Here is a 17,616-nt window from a genome sequence, read left to right on the forward strand (position 1 = left end):
AACATCATAAAAACCTAAGCAAATTACAGAGGACAATAAAAACTCCTTATAGAAGAAGTAACTGCCAGAATGAACAACTAGAAGTGTATTTTAAATAAGACCATCGAGTACCCACAAAGTTCACAGTAACAGAAAACACTGTCAAGACTCAGCTACTTCACTATTAGATTATAAAGCACAGAAGAATGTAAAAGTTCCCTGAGAGCAAAGGCCCTCTAATTCACCCCTATATTCCCACTAATTAGCACTCTGTGAAAAGCAAAAATGAGCTAAATTCAACCTGTCTAAAAACAATCGTCTGTGGTGATAACACCCAATGAAAACTAAATTGCCATGAAACTTGTGCTCAGAAAACACGGCTGTTAAAACTAGATGGCCAACTAACTATATGTCTATTCACATACTGATCCTTTTAGAAATAAATCACAAAGAAATATTCCAAAAGGAAAAAAAAAATGTTGCCTAGACTACTGTGAACCATCATTGTTATTCTATGGGGAGGAGAGGATACCTACATGCCCGACAGAAAGAAGATGGACAATCTTAGCATGGTTGAAAGGTTAAAAAGGAAGACATAGGGCAGGATGTAACTTGGTTACTAGGCATTTGCCTAGCAAGTTCAAGGACTTGGGTTCAATCCCCAGAACATTAAAAAAGGAAAGGAAAAAAAAAAATCCTAGATCCTACTCTTTCCTTCCTTCCCCAACCTGAGTTGACTTCCACACAATAGTCAGAAGGATGTTCATAAACTTAGGTCAGATAAGGTCTCTCTTCTACTCTAAGGGCTCCCCCATGTCAGTCAGTGTAAAATGCAAACGTCCCAGTACTGAGTGTAAGAGCCCCCCTTACTTCTCTAATCTCAAGCCCTCTTCTCTCCCTGCTTACTGTTCTTACACCACACTGCCCTCCTAGCTGTTCTCAAAGGGTCACATATACTGGAGGGTCTTTGCCCTAGCAGGCCGCTCGCTCTTCCTGTCATCTTTTTGCATCTGAGGAAGCACACAGCCCTCCTCACTTCCTTCAGGTCTTCCCTGACAGTATTCTCTAGCCCCTCACCAGTCCTCACCCTTCCACACAGCTCTAACACCTGACACTACATTTACTTGGCTAGGGTCTTGTCCCTCCTGCTGAAGGGATGACAGCAAGAACTCCTTATCCACACAGCAGACATTCAATTAAGTACTTCCTGAATGTTGCATATTTTCACAACTGACTACATGAAGACCACACATATGAACAAGCTTGGAAGAGGAAAAAAAAGAAATTATTTGATTTTCAAATGCTCATATTACTAAAACATAGATTATACAAAAGTCTGATTAGTCATGATTATGAGTTTAGAGGGGTCAAAATATACTAGGGAGTATTGGTTAAAAATGGCTACTGGTTAGAGCCGGGGATATAGCTCAGGGGCAAAGTGCTTGCCAACCCTGCTTGAGGCTCTGGATTAGCTCCTCAACACTACAAACAAAATGACTGCTAAAAGTTCCCTGCATGAAGCTGGGTTTCATCCCAACACCACATAAACCAGGGAAGTCTATACTGATCCAAGCACTCTGGAGGTCGAGGCAAGAGAGTTGGTGGTTCAAGGTCTTCCTCAGTGACACCACTGAGCCACAGGAGATTGGGGGGAGGGGAGAGAGGTTCCTGAGAACTTTTCCTCATAAAACTGAAATCAATTTTAAACCTTGTTCCAAAATCCTCAGAATTTAGGGTGAAAGCACGATCACACCTGAGGCCACAAAAAGTGTGCACTTTTGCAAAGTTTTAATATGAAACTGAATAACATCGAGATCTCTGTTCACTTTTAAGATCGGTGTCTATGGGTGGCTTTAGAGGAGACCAGAAGCTGAATACAACATTCTGGGGATAAATGTCTGTTTTGTTTTTCCTGGGCAAAGGAAGAGTTCATATGCATCACCATGTTCTAGAAATGGTTAAGAATGACATTTTTTATAATGGAAGCGGAATGCAACATTTAACATAAAGATTTCTCTCAAAAAGATAAGAGATGTGTAAACAGACCACTCAACTCATTCGACAAATGCTGGGACAGGTATAATCCTTGCTAACGAACACAATCATAACAGAACCTGAAGTAGCAAGGAACTAAACTAAACAAGAGTCACACTAAGAAAGAATATCCGAAAATGTAAATTTAATTTTGAAACAAAGTGTTACAGAAGAGCATAAAGACAGGAAAGAGTCTGGGACCTAATCTAGTACTTACTCTACCAAAGTGTTACAGAAATCAATTACATCAAAAGAAAAAAGTACTCACAGGCATATCTACCCCCACACACTCTGACAGGAAACTCAAAGAAAGTTTCCAAATCCTGTTTCCAGCATCATCTCTTCTAACCGCCCGCTTCTGAAGGCTAACTCCCCTGGTTAATTCTGAGAGTCGACACTTTGACTCTAATAAAAACAGTATCTTCAGCCACCCAAGAAGCAGACAACAGCGGTTGGTACCTGTCCCGCTTGGCCCATTAACCTCCTGCCCTTTTATTCCATTTCTTACACAGTACTTCCTTCAAAGCAGCGACAAAACGATTTTCCTTTCCCAACGGCAATACACTCACAGTTTCTGAGCGGTAGCTCTTTTTCCAAGGCATGAAAGGTCCCCTCAACTCTAGTTTTCTATCCTGTGAGGAAATCTCAGATAGGAGGGGGGGCGGACGCGGGGGACACAACTGTCCTTCCTTGCTCTTCTCCTTACAACAGCCAATTACACAACTCAGCAGAAGACACTGCCCTTAACTTTCTGAGTAAGGAGACAAGCTACAATCCCACCACCCCACACTCCTCACACGCCCTCGGTGGGCGGAAGACCGGAATCACACCGTGGCCTCTTTCCTGACAAAATTCAGGGGTAGCAGCAGATATCAGAGAGTCGAGAGCGACGCTGCAAAGGCGAACACATGGCAAGCGGCAGAATACAGAGGGCAGGGAGGGCGGGAACCCGGGCTGGCGGCGGAGTGGGACACAGAGGTGTCAGCGCTCGGCGGCCGGGGCAAAGGCCGCGCGGAGGGCACCGCACCTCTCCGTCCGCGGGGACGACAGCCGAGCGGGCGCGGACACGCGTCCCATCTCGCGGCCCGCCCCTCGCGGCCGGTCCCGCAGGCCCCGCCGGGCCGCCTCGGTCCGCGGGCGTGGCTGGCTCCGGCCTTCAGCCGCGGCCCCTCCCGCCCGCCGGGCCCCCGGCCGCCGCCCCGGACTCGCGGACGGTTAAGAATAGGCCACCGAGGTGCGGCCAGTCCGCGCCCCTCACTCGCACCCCGTACTCACCCCGCGGCCCGGCGCCTCCTCCACCTCCTCCTCCTCCCTCCTCTCGGCCGCGGCTCGGGCTCGGGCTCTGCACGGCGGCGGCAGGAGCAGCGGCCTCGGGAGCGGCGGCGGCGGCGCCTCCGGAACGCGCACGCACGCAGCACGCAGGCCCCGCCCCCCCCGCCCTGGTCTCCGCCTTCCCCGCTGTGTCCGGAATCTATTTAAGGGAGCCGTTCTTCAAAGGGTGGGGGGCATAGTGTGCCAACAGGAACTGGGGCCTTGCCTTTGAGAAGGTGGTTAAGGCCAACATTGAAATGAGGAAGGGAAAAAAAAATCAGAAAGAGAATTTTGAAGGGATGCAACCATGGGACAGCTGTTAGTTGAGTGCCTAGTAGGTCCCCAATGCCTAGGCATACATAGGGAAAGTCACTTATAGAGCTCTCATCCTCGTGACCCAGGAGAGGGAACACGAACAACAAAAAGAGTAGCAAAATTCACAGGTCACCAGGGAGGGCTTTGCATGCTTTTGTTCGTGCTATGAAGAAACGAGCCTATCCAAAAGAGGCTGGATGAGAAGAATACCTTCCTGGGTTGAGAGGAAATCAGCCACAAACCCCGAGGTGGGGTGTGTCTTCCATATTTCACAACTAGCAAAATGCAAGCGAAAGGATGGATAGATAAGTAGAGTCTATGGCCAAAGAGTACTGAGGCGCCAAGATCTGGACAAACGACCAGACCCGGTGGAGCCTTTGGGCCATTGTAATGACAACAGGAAGCCCCGAGGAGAGGGTGGGCCCAGAAACAACTATATCTAGTTCATGTTTTTAAAGGTTAACTTTATGCAGGGCGTGGTGGTTTACTCCTGGAATCCCAGCATTTTGAAAACAGGAACAGAATTGCCACGAGTTTGAGGTTAGCCTGGACTACACAATGAGTTTCAGGCCCATCGGGAACTGGAGTGAGTCTCACTGTGTATGTAAAATATCCAACTGAAGCACGAATGTTCACAGGGGAAGTCTAAGGTGGCTATTCTCGTCCAATTGGCCAAGAGTGGTTATTTTATTTTAGATTTTGTTTATTTTAGCTTTATTAAACCTATTTTAATAGATTTAGACTTGAGAAAGCAGAGGGTCGAACGAAACAATTAGGAATGAATCTTAGGTTGGGGGCCTGCTGACTGATATCATTTAATAAGAGAGAAGATAGGGTAAGAACAAAGCTGGGACCAAAGAAATTGAGAGTTCAGTTTTATGGGGGATGGAGAAAGTTCAGTGGTGATGAGTCTGAGATATAAATTTGAGATCCATCAGGATGTAGATGATTTGACCCTCCGGTCTACATAAACTCTCTTAGGGATGGGGAGTAACTGGAAGAGAGGACCAAGAGAAACTTAGAGGTTAAAGATAAGCAGAGTTGACAGTCAGGTTAGAGGAACCCCTTGGAAGGAAGGAAGTTGTTAGGGAGTTGTTTTAGAAAAGAGGGAGTGATCAGTCAGTTCCCTTGCCTACTGCTGAAATAGCTAAGAAGACAATTGAATCTCAATCTCTGCCTCACCCCCACCCCACAGTCCCCATCCCCGCCACCCTGATTGGTTCATGCTAGACAAACTGCCACTGAGCCTCATCCTCAGTCAAGAGTTGGGAATTTAACCACTGACCAAGTTTGGCCTGAAGTTTGTTGAGAAGCTTAATGAAAACCCTTCCAGTGTTATCACATGGAGAAATGTCTGATTGGGGTGTGTTGAGAGAATGAAAGAGAGGCGAGGAAGACAGCCAGGAGCTGGCTGAGCCTAGCAACAGTCAGTAGTGGGAATGGTGTGGGGATCCAGGGACAGGATTTTAAAGCTGAGTTACTTCCTTGTGGTGTTAAGAGTGAAAAATAAAGTTCCGGTGCAGAGACAAGAGGAGACACCTAGAGAAACCATGGGAACCAAGAAGCAACAAGTCCTAGCACGGTGCTGAAGCAGTTGGCCTTAAATGTGAACAAGGACAGGAGAGTCACAGACTGTTCTGTAGCAAAGACACAGACACAGAGCAAGTAAGTGTGATTCTGAGGTGGGCACAGCCCACTGCAAAGCAAAGGGGACAAGTGAGAGCTAAAGTCTAGTCTTTATTTTGCCCACCAGGCTGAGTACCTGGTAGGACAATTTCAGCCTTGAGGAAAGAGCACTTTCCTAGCTGTTCTCCCTTAGGAGTGGTGTCTTTTGTCAGTTTTCCATGCCCCACGCACCACGCATCCATGCATCCATGCCCTGCCTGTTCCTTGTGTTTATTTTTTCCAGTTTACACAGTGCTGTAGGTGTTGCCTGCGGACTGACGGATAAGATCAAATCTGGCCTGTGTGCTTCCTTTTATCCTCTCTTAACGGGGTGGGGTGGTCATATATCTACACTGAAATCACTCAGCAAGGTGCCCTCCACTGCTTGGAGTTTTGCTGCTGAAAGTCAATGCGAGAGGAGTGAGAGGTATGTAAGGGAGTGGATGAGACACTCCGGAACTTGACTTGTGAAAGAGAAGAGGCCAACTAAAAAGCAGCGGCACCCGTGGGAAGGAATATTTTCAGAGGAAGCTATCAAGTGAGTGAGGGCGAGGGGACTTTCCAAGGATCCAGCAGATGCAAGTGAGGCAATCAGGGGAGAGGAAGTACGCAGCATCTGTGAAGATACGAGGGTTCAGACTGGCACATCGGAGCTCCATAAAGAGCACACAGCCCTTGGGACTCCAGCTTTGTCACAGTGTGTGTATGCTACGGATCCTCTAGGGCCGACGAACAGACCTGGCACTCACAACCATCTGGAGCACCACGGTCTGGGAAGAAAGAGAACGTAGGAAGGAATAAGCCAGTTAGATACCACTGGGGCCCCTGTGCAAAGCTTTGGGAGACCTCAAATTGGACACTTGACCTTCCTTACACTATGAGCTCGTGATCATTCCTGAAGGCACTTGTGTCCCTAGAGTTTGACAGATGTGAAGTATCTGTTAGGTCCTCCTGTCTTCCCATCTGCTTCACATGGCATCACCTTTCTCAGTCACAAACCTGCCAAGCCTTGGTGTCCTTTAATCCCTTGTCCCTATCTCTATGCCAGTCGCCCTCAAAGCAATGTGCACTGTCCAATAGAACATTCTAACTGGGATGAACATAACCCTTCTGCCTATTTTCATTTATTGTTGGCTGTTTTGGTGTTTGTTTGTTTGTTTGTTTGTTTTTGTTTTTTGTTTTGAGACAAGGTCTTGTTTTACAACTCTGGCAGGCTTGGTAGTCATTGTGTAGTTCAGGCTAGCCCCAAACTTAGGACAGACCACCTGCCTCACCATCCCAAATCCAGGATTACTCCCAAGGCTTGGGTCTTCACTCCCCAAGAACTTCATTGTTCTCTATCTGCATAATCCACAGGTGGCTATTAAATACTTAAAATGTGACCATGTACTGAGGGGCTGTATTTTAAATCTGATTTAAATTTAATTAGATTTATATTTAGATAGCTGCATATGGCTAGAGGCTTCTATATTGCTCAGCTCAGGAATAGATACTTCCTATCGTGTAGCTCTCCCATCTGCCAGCTCTCTCTAGCTCCGTCACCCTCACCCTTGATTGGTTTATTGATCATCTCTAGTCTAGACTCTTGCTATACGAACTCTCTTCTTGGTCTCCTGCTCAATTGCTTTCCTTTCCAGGTGTCTTGTGTTCTTGCAGAAATACCCTCCTAAGCAACAGTTAAATCCTGAGCCCCCACCCCATCCCATTTTAGAACTTTCATTAGTTCAACACCAAATTAAGCATGAACTGCTCAGTCTAATACTTGGCCAGTGACATAGCTCCAGCTCTCCCTGCCCCCACCTTCCTAGTACTTGTGTTGTGAACTGTCCTAATTCTTCAACTACCCCTCTGCTGGTGACAGGGGCCTTTTATGCTTTATCCCAGCTCCAAGTCTGTCTCATACTGCAGCTCATACCCAGAGCACTTTTCTTTCCTTTAGAAGTCCCACATTTTCTGTTTGTATCTCACCTATGGCCTATGTAACTGCCTCGGGATATATTTTACTTTTTCATTTTCTTCCTTTTTTTCCTTGCTACTAAGAACCACACCTTTCAGTGAAGTAGCACTCACTGCGGTGTGAGCCTTACACCTTGTCGAATGAGGGACTCCTCAAAGAGCCATAGAGTGAGTGACACTTTCCTGAAATCTAAATGAGGACATCCGGGTCTAGCACTAACAGAAACCCCACTGCTCTCAGAGAGAATGTCTTTAAAGCCTAAACAAATTTGGCAGTATGAAATTATTTCTTTTCATGTTATTGCTGGTGGAAAAGATCTTCTAAACGCTTCGCAAACTTAGCATACTTTCACAGTGCAGTTACAGTTTGGAATCCTAGAGTGCGTGATCAGGCTGAGACCTGGCAGGACCGCAAAGCTAGGTCCAGGACCAATTTACGGAAAAGGTCTTTAAGAATCATTGAGACTGTGCTACAGATCAATAGAAAGAACATTTCATCTTTTGAGTGTTTACAGGATGTATTTTTATAGCTTCAACCCTCAGAAACACATAACCCAAGAGTAGCGTTGCATCTGTTCAGCAGTATCTCATGAACTTTTTCTGGTGCCATGTTAGAGTTTAAGAAATTGAAAAGTAGGAATGTTACTTTACTAAGTAAATTAACATCTGGACTTGATCAAACTAATGGCTAGGCGTGTAGTAGGGAAGTACTATACCATTGACCTACCCCCAGCCTCAGGTTGATATTTTATATGCAAAATGTAAATTCTTTATGTATATTACTTACACACATAGGACCTCATACACATTCACTCATCAAACCTAGACTGGGGCATGCTGCTCGCTAGGGACTTACACTTGTTGCTAAGAATACAAAGATATGGTCCCCGTGCTAAAACATTATGACCTGGCGTTGGTAGGCTATCATTAATTTAATCCTATCAGTAACAATATTAAATAGATTGTAGTAGGTTCATTTTGCAGAGGGGAAATTTTGTTTAGAGGGATTGAATGCATTGACAAAATACTCAGTTTTTAACAAGGCCTAAAACGTAAGCCATCAAAACCTGGGTAGACTAAAAATCTAAGTTCCGAAAGGCAGCAACTTCATCTATTTTGTTCATCTCTATTTTCAACAAGTATTCAAAGAGTGAGGGGGGGGGTGCCTTCTCAGTTACAGCACTCGTTGCTCTGGCAGAGGAACTGGGTTTGAATCTCAGTACCCATTGGCAGTTCCCAACCTTCTGTAATTCCAGCTCCAAGGGATCGGACACCCTCCTCTGTTCTCATGAGTACCAGGGATTCCCGTGGTATGCATTCACACATGCAGACAAACACACTCATACATAGAGAATAAAATAATATAATCTTTAAAATTCAAGGTCATATATTTATATGTGGAAAAAAGGAGGAGACTATAAGGCAGCTAATTTACTAGTCATGATCCTCTTTCTGCTGTGTGGTACAATAATAATCTTATCCATACTAGTTTACTTAAAGGGTGCTCCATAGATTGCCACTCATCTGCAAACTGTTTATTACTAGTGAACTTTGAGTCATTGTTGTGCAAAAGAACGTGTAATCATTTAGAATCTTTCCCAGCTGTGACAATGTCAAGTCAAGCAAGTGATCTGTGGGCTTCTGTGGTTGAACCTGGGCACAAATCAGTTCAGGTGTTGTCCAACTCATGTGGTGAGTCACAAGTGGTGTGTGCTGTGTGCTAGTCACAGCATCTAATTTAATCCTACCCAGGCCATTTACCACCCACCTGCTCCTCCCCCTGGAGATTGTTTCATGCCTTTGAAGTAAAAGTCAGCAGCAGATTGGATTTTTAAAAACTGCTTCTTCACCGCAGACGCCGTATCTACCGACCTCATGTTAGAGAAGCGCTGTTGAGCAGTAATTAAGTGTGCGGCTCCTAGAATGAGTCGACGTGGCTTTCAGTGCAGTGCGGGGGTCTGTCAGTTACCAGCTGTGTGGCCTTGGGCAAATTGCTTAACCTCATGAAACCTCAGCGTTCTTACCTATAATATGTACAACAAAAATACAAAATTTCATAGGGCCTTAGTAAAACCTGAGATATACAAGGCACTCTTTTGATTAAAAATAACTAAGAGAAATACGTAATTTTTTTTGAGACAGTGTCTCTCTATCATGCAGTCCTGGCTGCCCTACAAGCTTGCTATATAGGTCAGGTTGGCCTCAGACACCTGAGTGCTGGGATTGAAGGTGTGTGCCATCACATTCGACTTAAAAATACTGAGAGAAATATATCAAGTGCTGATCATAGAAAATGACCTACAATGACAAAATGCCATTTTTATGTCATAATATACATGACCATTGCTATTTCACTTGGATGTCATAGAAATTCAGGCTATTTGGAAAAAAAAAAGATTTTAAAATCCGTTCAATCAAGGTAATTCTATAACTATCCAGGAGTGTGTATAGACACTCTTCTCAGTTATCCACACTACAATTCACATAAGCTTTATTGTTAAGAACAACAACAACAACAAAACTTGCAAATAAAATAATCACACAGGAAAACTAACCAGACCCAAAGGGTGTACATTGAGATATACAGACTTTTTATCTACACTAGTCAAAGATAATAAAGATCAGTTACTTCCACAGTCCTCTGTGCTTGTTTGTTTTAAATAGATTGTGTATGATATCGAAGGGCAATACATTTGGCTTCTAGGTGGCTATTAAGAGCTGTGTGTGGTGACTCACATCTTTAATCTCAGGACTGAAGGTCAGACATGAGACAGAGGCAGTTCTAAATCATCCTCAGCTACTTATGAGTCTGCACTTAGTCTGTACTGCATGAAACTCTGGCTCAAAACAATACAGCATAAAAACACAGTTTCTGTTTCTCCAGCTGCATTGTCCAGGTGGTATAAAAAGCCAGGCAGGCAGGTACACAGTGTGTGCTGAATGACAGGTACACACAGACAAGTCAGAGTCGTTTGTTGGACTGGAATATAGTTCAGTGGTTGTACAAAACTTGTGTTCAATCCCCAGAACCGAAAAATAAATATTGCTTATTTGGTGGCATGTATTTTGCCTATTGATATGTTTTTTTAAAATAAAGATTTATTTATGTATTTTATGTATATGGGTACACTGTAGCTGTACACATGGTTGTGAGCTATCATGTGGTTGCTGGGAATTGAACTCAGGATCTCTGCTCACTCGGGCCCCACTCGATCCGGCCCTATTGATATGTTTTCTACCATGGATTTTTACATGCTCGATCTGTTTCCGCTGAGCTTCAGCCTATCTGGTCGTTTGTCTTTCCTCCAGTGAACCTGGTTACCTGGTCGGAGCATCTATGTACATGAGCGAGCTCCTAAAAGGAGTCAAGGACTCTTGCAACAAGCAGGCTAGACAGTGATGAGCAGCAGCAGGCAGGATACAGCTGGCCTCTGCAGAGATAGTCCAGTGTAGGGAGGGGACAGACTGTGCCAGGAGGAAGCTAAGCCTTGCTTATCAGGAACGACAAGCTTGCACTATCAGGGAACAGACAGTTACCAGGCCAACCCATCCCCCCCATAAAGGGAGGGAAAGGGAATCCAAAAGGGTTTGCCTAGTTTCGCAGAGGCACCTAGCATTATTTATGCTGCAGCAAAATTCAAGCACATGTAAACTGCAAATAGTCCCAATCACAGGGACTTGCTGTAGGCAGAAGACTGTGGTAAGGTTGCTAGATTAACAATGAAAAACGTAAGATGCCTGGGCAAATTTCCATTTCTAAGAAATGAAAACACTTTAGTACAAATAGGTTTCATGCACTATTTAAGATTTCCTTAGAATCCGAAACTCAGCTGTAACTGGGCGTTTTGTCTGGCAACCTGAAGAGTGGTTAACCATGAAGCTTCTGGACTACGAGTTCAAATTCTAGGACTTAGCTGTGTGACCTTGAACAAATTATTAAACTTTATGTATAAATTATGGATAAAATTATCTTACAAGGTTGTTAATTAGATTAAATAGTAACTGTATTAGAATGGGAACAGGTACAGATAAATGCCAATGATATCAGCTTCTTTTATAGAAAATAGAAATGTTTCAGTAATTGAACTACCCTTTATAACTTAGATTTATATTCCACATACCTTTTAAGAGATCTGAGTAGGGGGATTTTTCCCTTATGATTTACATGATGTTTTCAACTGAAGATAATTTTTTTTAAGTTCACTATCAATATCCAGTAGGAACCTACAACCAATAACTGATAGTACCACCAGGCTTCCTAGTCCTCCCCTTGATATTTAGTGACTGAATTCCGTTTTAAAGGTGTTTTAAGCTGCAAGTTGTCAGTGAGAGATTTGGTTAAATATTTGCAAAATACTCCTTAAATGTTTACTAGATGAAAGTCTGAAGCCAGAGGGCTGAGAACATAGGCTCAGAAGTACAGCGCTTGCTTATGGGACACTAGGTCTCATCCCTACGACAGGAAAAAAGAAGGAAGGAAGGAAGGAAGGAAGGAAGGAAGGAAGGAAGGAAGGAAAGTTGCACTTTTCAAGAAGTACCAACTTGAATAGAACCTTTCAGTTCTTGCATATAGAATTCTATTAACACACCACACACACACACACACACACACACACACAATTCTCACTCCAGGTAAGTCACCTGTATGCTTCTGAGTATCTGCTCCTAAGTATGTAACAATAACAGTTTGCCTCAAAGAATGAAATGAAGAGTCTGTCATTCCAGACACTATAGTATTGGCTTTTGAATAAGCACTCAATAAATGCTCGTTACAATCAAACTATTGATTCATTAAAAAGATGTGCCAGATCAGCTTTAAAGAAACATTCAAGGAATTTAGGAGATGACTCAGTGAATGACATGCTTACTGTGCATCCATGAGACTCAGAATTTGATCCACAGCATGCATGGAAAAAGCTTGTCTCAGTGGCCCACACTAAAGCTAAGGACTGGGGATGTGGAGACAGGCAGTTTCCGGGGGCTAGTCAGCCTGGTCTACTCAAGAAGCCCCAGGTCCCCGGATGAAACCCTAGTTCAAGAAAACAAGGTAGATGCTTTCTAAGGAATAACACCCAAGTTTGACTTCTGATCTTTACATGAACTCCAGCATACACATGTACCTGTGTACATACAGGAATAGACACATGCATGTGCACACACACAAGTCAAGCCTGAAGCTTACTACTTTATAAGGCTAAGTGAAATTTCCCTCTCTGTTCATGTCTGATTCTGGATGAGAACCAAAGAACTTCTAAACAATGATACAACCTAAGGGGAATGCAGGGAAGGACTTCATATTGTTCATCATCAGGACTCTCTCTCTCTCTCTCTCTCTCTCTCTCTCTCTCTCTGTGTGTGTGTGTGTGTGTGTGTGTGTGTGTGTGTGTGTGTGTGTGTAAACACATGTGATTTGGGAAGGTAGTTGAATACAGTTAAGAAAGAAAATGAGTTAAAAATTGTCCATTTCTTTTTGATCACTTGTTAAACCAGACATCAAACTTGCAAATAGGATCTGGAAAGTGGAAAACACACTAACAGTAAACTCATAATGTTAATTTTGAGAGGAAAAGAATTCCAAATTCAATCCAGATTCAGAAATTATGACCTCAGGGCGTTTGTTTGTTTGTTTGTTTTGAGTTCCTACTGATTACACTTGTTTAAATAAACTTGTAAGATATACTAGAAAAAGCTGGGCGGTGGTGGCGCACACCTTTAATCCCAGCACTCGGGAGGCAGAGGCAGGCGGATTTCTGAGGCCAGCCTGGTCTACAAAGTGAGTTCCAGGACAGCCAGGGCTACATAGAGAAACCCTGTCTCGAAAAAAAAAAAAAACAAAAAACAAAAAAAAATACTAGAAAAAGAAATAGAGAAATACAGAATTTATGAGAATATTTAAACTCAAAGAAGGAAGATCTCTCTGTTTGTATTTGCTGCTAACCGATGAGGTTCACACAACAGAGTACATTGTTTTCTAAGAAGAGGGAGCATGTGGCACCCCTTGCCAAGGCAGTTGGTTGGTCATGTTGAGCTGAGAAGTCATAAGGATTGCTTGGGATTTCTGGGCAGTGCGAGGATGATGGTGAACTAGGGGAACAGAGAAGGTGACTGTGGAATGAACAGGAAGACAATTTTGAAAGTTGATGACTCAGCATCTGCTTCTTGTGTATCAGCTGTGCATGCATTAATATGTCATGGGAATGCTGTGCTACATAGAGCATAATACCAATACCTTAGAGGGAAAGGGACCTGTGAATCAGGAGAAAAATAGAAGAGAAAGAAAAAAGGCTCAATGACTAAAAGTTTAAGAAATATTGAGTAACTAACTTTAAAAAAGAAATTGTGTGTGTGTGTGTGTGTGTGTGTGTGTGCACGTGAGCTAGAGTGTGCAGAGGTTAACCTCAGGTGCCAGGCTTCAATGTCTGAATTGTTTAAGGCAGAGTCTCTTTGTTGTTTGTATTTGCCTATGCCAGGATAACTGGGCATGGGCTCCTGGAGATTCTACTGTGTGTCCACCTCTCAGCACCACCATTAAAGATGTGCACTGACACCCATTTTTGAATGAACGCTCAGCTTTACATAGTGTCTGGGGAATCAGGCAGGTTCTTGCATTTGTGCCCCAGACATTTTACCCACGGTGCCATCTCCCTAGCCTGTGACTAGTATTTGAGTTAAAATAAAAAAGGATAAAGGATGCATTCTCAAATAGAGACTAGAATTTGAATTTACTATCAAATAGAAAGATGTTTTGATGGTGGTGATGGTGGTGGTGGTGGTATGATAATGGTAATAATAATGTTTCAGGTAAACATAGGATACAACTAAAGGTCTGGTTGTGGCTTTGAATACAGTCAGAAGCAGAGGTGAGGCATATCCCCAAATCATTCCCTTGCCTCCTGCATCCTGGGGGTGTGGCATGAAGGGGAAAAAGCAAGGGTGTGCATGTCTCTCACAGACATCTGAAAAAAATCATGTCCTCCCTCGGGTTTCAGGGTTTCTCAGGTCCCTCCTTTCACCCCCAGAACTGTAATTGCCAAAACAGACAGATTAGCACAACTTCAGCCTGTGTAAGTATCTCATTAATGCTCATTTGCTGACTTTAATGATTTCCAGAACCCCTTCCTCATCTTACTGTCAGCTCGGGTTCATCACAGAAAGTTTGTAAACCAGGATGGTGTGAGAGGTCAGCTCCCCAGTGAGGCATTGATAGGGAAATGAATTCAAAGGGATTCTCCCCATTCTTGTAGCTCGTTGGCTCTCTAATGCCCTTAAGCGCAAAAGAGCTAGGCATTGGATGTCCTGATGAGCTGGCTCAGGCAAACATCACTATAGTAAATGATACCAGGAGTAGCCTTCCTTTCCCAGAGTTTCACAGCTTCCTCCAATCTGCCTGAGAAGGAAACTCACAGCTCTGAGCTGTTACAATAAAACTATTGGCAGCCAGAAAAAGTGAAAACGGGGCCTGGTCTTAATTCATCACACCACACAGAGCTTTGACACATCAGGGTAATAATAACAACACAATGTTGTCACCGGATAATCCCTCCCATGCCCCCCCCCCCGCCCGCCCTGGAAGAGTGTCATGGACAGAGCATGGTGGCCCTGCAGACTCTATGCATGCTGGGAGACACATTCTTTGCATGGGATCTGGAGTTGGGGTGGTGCAACTGGGCTGTGCAGTGCCAAGATGCAATGCAAAGCAGTTGAGAAGATGTAATTCTCTGATAGAAGCCATTTGCCAGTTCTGTGAGCAGTGTTTCCATCACTGCTTATTGCCAGGGGAAAATAAGCATTTTAAAAGGTTCCTCAGCTTGGAATATGATAAGAATTCAGCCTTGTCATAGAGGCAGAGGGAGATTTATTCTTGGTTAGTTGTCATGTTGCGTTTGGGTTTTGAGACAGTTTTCACTACAGCCCAAGTTTGCTCAGCCTCTCAAGTGCTGGGATTCCACGTGTAAGGCAATGATGCCTGGCTGGGGAAGTCTTGAGGGGTAGTCCCCTGTCTTCAGGCAGCATCACACTTAGAAGACTCTGAGTCTGGGCCTGGGAATGCAGTTCAGTTGCTAGAGTGCTTGTCTAGAATGTGTAAAGCGCTTGGTTTAATGACCAACACTACATAAACCAAGTGCGGTGGCATGTGCCTGGAATCCCGGGGAATCAGAAATTCAAGGTCATCCTTGCCTACAAAGTGAATTCCAGGCCAGCTTGGGCTACACAAAACTTTATCTTTTAAAAAAACAAACAAGGGCTACAGAGATGGCTCAGAAGTTAGGAGCCTGACTGCTCTTCCAGAGGTCCTGAGTTCAAGTCTCAGCAACTACCTTGTGACTCACAACCATCTGTAATGGGACCCAATGTGCTCTTCTGGTGTGTCTGAGTTCAACTACAGCTACTCATATAAATAAAAGTAAATAACTCTTTTAAAAAAATGAAATCAAAACAATCGCCTAAAGCCATAGAAATGAAATCTAGTAAAAAAAAAATCGAAGAATAATTAGCAAAGAGTCTTGATTTAAAACAGACACAGGATTGTGGTCTCCTTTCATGGCAGCCTGCTTACCCAGCTGTTCTCCTTGCCTTTTCATCATAGCTACCAAGTCCTGGAGTGCAGGATCAGTCATGGCTGCTTTCAGGGCAAGTGCTTGGTGGCACTAAGCACTCAGCTTGCCCATGGTGCTGACAGTGACATCTTCGCAGAGGGCAGCATCCATCAGTTGTTCCCTCCTGCTGCTAGCTCCCTTTAGAAGCCTTTCATTTGAGTTTCTCATTTTTAAGATAGTGGGAGGGTAATGGTGATTCGTTTTGATTTCCTCTCACTAACCAAAGCTTTTGTATCTGAATCCTGCTGCCCCAGCTGTGCCGCCTAAACAAACACATTCAGAGCACACAGAAGCTGGGCCAAGATATGTCCACTTCACCTTAGAAAGTACCATTCCATTACAGGCCATTTTAAGAACTACTTTGGGCCCTTCTTTCTTCACACAATAAACATACATAAGACGGCTGGGGATGTAGGTCAGTGGTAGAACTACATGCCTGGCACACACAAGGCCCTGGAATTTAAGCACCAGAATCAAAGAGCTTCCTGTCTGAGACATACATGAGGTTTGCTTTGCACTTCCATGGAGCAGTCTGTGAGGTAAATTGGCTTGGGGGATTTTTAACTCATCCAAACGATTGGCAAAACACGAAACTAGGAAAAGCCACGATCCTCAGGAGGCTGTGTCCTCTCAGAATGGGTCAGGCTTGGACCTCACTTCCTTGGCTTCTAGCAATTAGGACCATTTGGACAAACCCTAAACCCTGCTACCTTCTTCAGCTATGTGGTAGGCCTGCTACCATGCCTGTCTTCCATGTGAGTCAGAGGGGAGTTATGGGGCTAACAGGAACTTTGGATGGCAAGTCTGCCCTGCACACCTGACCAGAGAGCAGTCAAGCAGTAGAGAAGCCAGAGGAGTAGAGTGGAGCCACGGAAATGGCGACAAACACCATCCTGAGTGCCCCCAAAGAGTTAACTGGTCCAGATGCCTTTGTAATACCTTGAATATCATTTTAAATGAAAAGCCTAAGACTATTTCTTGCCCCTGTTTGGTTTTTTAAGACAGGGTCTTCTGAAGCCCAGATTTGGTCTTCAATGTGGAATAAACTCCTAGTCTTTGTGCTTCCGATTCTCAAACTCTGGATGGGTGCACCATCACACCCAGGCTGAAACTGCCTTAATTCATGATGATGAGGATAAATTCATAAGATGGAGGAGTTGCCTCTAAATACTCGGTGACATAGCTGTCAATAGTTGGAAAAATAAGGAGAATGGCTACCAAGGAAGGCCACAGTTGATTTGAAGTGGGTAAAGTATTGTCAAAGATTCCAAGCCCCACATGTCAAGAGATGTGAACTCATTTATGTTGAATGGTCTAGATGATGATAATGCTTTGGGCTTGTTTCTTAGAGTGTAGTCTGGACTCTGGACATTCTACAAAATTTAATTTCGAGTATAAGCAGAGCATAATGACGACCACCCCATAAGAATTTGGATAGAAGGACGGCAGCAAGTGTGGGTCGGGGGAGCCTTGATCAGTGACAAGGTGTGAACAAGGCAGAGGCTTTGGGCTGACAAGGAACAGTCGCCAGACTTCAAAGCTTGTGATGAGGCTGACAGCATTGAGGAGCTGTGTAGAGACTTGGCTGTCAGCCCTCCTGATAGTCACAGATAGGGCAGCTTTCATGCAGAGTTCTGTACACACCCTGGGCTGCCTTCAGGGCTGCATGGATGTGGGTAGAGTCATCTCAGCAGCCGCAGGCTCCTCCTGCTATACCCACTTCCTCGTTTGCAAACTGCTTCACTTCTGAGAGACCAGG

At 44.3% G+C, this 17,616-nt stretch overlaps 1 protein-coding gene across 5 annotated transcripts in view; it reads right to left on the minus strand.

The window, feature by feature from the left end:
* Rap1a (RAS-related protein 1a) overlaps positions 1-3,444 on the minus strand; it is a 74,135-nt gene extending 70,691 nt beyond the window's left edge. The window contains exon 1 of one of the 5 annotated variants that reach the window (XR_001783642.2): positions 3,289-3,444. The gene's annotated coding sequence lies outside the window, so the exon portion shown is untranslated. Of the gene's footprint in view, positions 1-2,582; positions 2,621-2,843; positions 3,113-3,288 lie in introns of those variants that run through there. The other 4 variants (NM_145541.5, XM_006500907.4, XM_030252384.1 and 1 more) reach the window with 4 other exon arrangements.
* Between the last annotated feature and the right edge of the window lie 14,172 nt (positions 3,445-17,616).

The sequence above is a fragment of the Mus musculus genome, chromosome 3, assembly GCF_000001635.26.
Source record: "Mus musculus strain C57BL/6J chromosome 3, GRCm38.p6 C57BL/6J".
NCBI lineage: Eukaryota > Metazoa > Chordata > Mammalia > Rodentia > Muridae > Mus > Mus musculus.